Here is a 2,771-nt window from a genome sequence, read left to right on the forward strand (position 1 = left end):
GACGACGTGTTTATATTCTGAAGTCACGTTAAATCACACCGGTTTCTGTGAGATCCCAAATCCCTGGAATCTCCTCTGTGAAATTGTTTGATTAAACACCAAATGTGTGTAATCTGTGCTTTATCATGAATAAAACAGTGAAAATGTGATCTCCCACGTCAGATTTGAACATCCTCTAGTGTGGGGCAGGCTTGAGTCAATAGATGGATTTCTGAATATTGAGATAATTAATCTGGTGTCATGACTCATCTCAAACTGCTCTTTCAACGGATCTGATTTAATCTTCATTGTAGAATAATCCTGAACACAAAACTGGCTTAATTTGAAAACAGTTTGCACTGTAATTGTGCTACATATCTGGTATGAATGACTGAAGATCATATTAACATTGCACATGTGACACCAATAAGGTTAAAACCAGGTTTATTTTACACATACAAAAGTAATCGGTAAAGGTTTGGCTGTCATTCGGTGAAAAGACAGACATTTCGACACATTGTTGGTCGTGGTGTCCTGTGTCAAAGTCACACACTTGTCTGACCTGTCCATTCATTCAGCCTGGCCTTGGGGTTTTTCCCTGCACCACAACAATGTCACACTACCTTGCCTTTGTTCCTGCCAGACAAGAGTCATAATTCACATGGCTGCGCCAGGTCCTTGACGGGTAAACACAGACATTCAAATGGAGGACAAATTTCACTTTCCTGAAAGGACAGTCGAAGCAACCAAACAAAACTTTGGAGTGAATTAATTATAAACAGGATTGAGACACATGCTTAACATATGGTTTTGGTCCAGGAACCCAGGATTAAGACTTCATATTCTCAGATTACTAAATCCATTTGCAATACAGTAATTACATTCTGTGTGTCAAAACCAAAGGAGGAAATCCAGTAGTGATGTTGCTGTGGTGGTGGTGGATTGATTAATGTCCCGTTTCATAGTTACGCAACATTAAAGGTGGTGTAAGTGATTTTATTCTAACACACTTTTTGTCAAATGTTGTTAATATTTCATTGCTCGGAAAATCTGGTTTTCATACACATCCCTGGCTCTTTATTTAGGAAACAAAGTAAGCTGTACTACCAGAACACAGGGACCTGGGGCAGTGGGAGCGAGATGAAAGAGATCCCCATGGTAACGGTCATAAATGGTATGTGCAACAGTACTCTAATCCTCTTTCTAGGAGCAATTTATAAATAAAATATGTGGGAGCATCACCTGTTGCATCTCAAATGGGCTAATGTAGTAATTCCTCTCCCTTCTACCATTGACTGACTGACCGGAACATGTGTCCTCATATAACTTACACCAGAGTCCGGGTAACCACAGATAATCCAAAAGGCAGCATGCAGAAAAGTTGTAGTTTATTCATATAAATTAACTCAATTTCACGGTGCAGTGGGAGAGTGGGTGAGGATTGATGTACCCCACTGCTTTTCTGGGGAAATTATGAATTTAAATGATTGCACAGTAATTTAAACATCTAAATAAGATTATATGAGTACATGATGGTATAAGATCCTTATTTAACTTGGATATGTGGATTGGAACTACTACACAAAGTCACTGTGCTATGACACGTTCAGCCACATGAGCAGCCTTAGTATATAAGCATACAAGCCGGATAGTTCTTCTGATTTCCCGTTTTTAATGAGGAATACAGACTACCACTGTCTGCAGGTAAGGAAAGTAGTTTTTTCTCATGCAGGGGCAGAGCGTACATGCTGGTTGCTTGTCAGTTATCAGTAGTCGATGCAGTGCATGAGTGCAATTTGTCAAGTTTTGTTGGTATAAGTTTGCAAACATTTTTAACCAAGCGGTACTTTGACATACATTATTTGCCTGAGTTTGGCAGGTGGGGATTCTGAGGGAGCAACTGAAGGTTGTTTTGTTGTTGAGCAACAAATATCAATTTCATTCCCCCAGTGTTGTCTACCCACTTTAAACTTGGGTGGCTTTAGCCACATTTATTATGCAGAAAAAAAGTTTCCCACAGAAAAGTATGAGAAAATATTATGTTGCCTCTCTCCAGCCTCTACGTGGATGGTTTAATCAGTTGAATATGTCTGACGCTGCACTTGTAGTTTGCTCCCAAACAGGGCGTGGGCTCTTAATGCCCTCCACTGTTCACTGCTGCTCCTGTGCTTTCTCTCAGGGAATGCCACTGACATGAGGTAAAAAGAATCTTTGAGCTGTACACCACCAGTGGGCACAAAGACATAAAAACCAGCGCACATAAAGCACATGGCATCAATGTGCTGGTTTTTTTGTGCTGTGAATATTTTCTACCTCTTGAGAGCAAATTACAGAGGAGAGGAGTTCCACTGGTACACAAAAATTGTAGGGATGTGTCAGAAAGATTACCATACCTTTAATTTAACAAACTGCATATACAAGTTCAGCCAAGTCTTTGACTATTTGTGTCTATGACTAATTTGCTACTAATTCATGCTAAACCGGGAATTTTCGATGTAAAAATATGGACAAACGAGCTGTAGAGCGGCAGCTGGAACTATGTGCTCTGTGGAAGAGTTTAACATTTACAAGGATGTTTTATTGGGTACATTTTCAGTAACATACTAAAAAAAAGTGCCTACAGTTGTCTCTTTAAAATGTATCCTATCATTGCTTTAAACGCATTTTTAGCAAACCACAAATTGGGCAGTTTCCTCTGGTGTGTGAAATGTCAGCAGGTGTTACACACTGTGACTCATAAACAGGTCTGACTGTTTGACTGTTGACTCGAGGTTGGTCATTCATTTGGCCAA

This window comes from Solea solea, chromosome 7, assembly GCF_958295425.1.
Source record: "Solea solea chromosome 7, fSolSol10.1, whole genome shotgun sequence".
Classification (NCBI taxonomy): Eukaryota; Metazoa; Chordata; class Actinopteri; order Pleuronectiformes; family Soleidae; genus Solea; species Solea solea.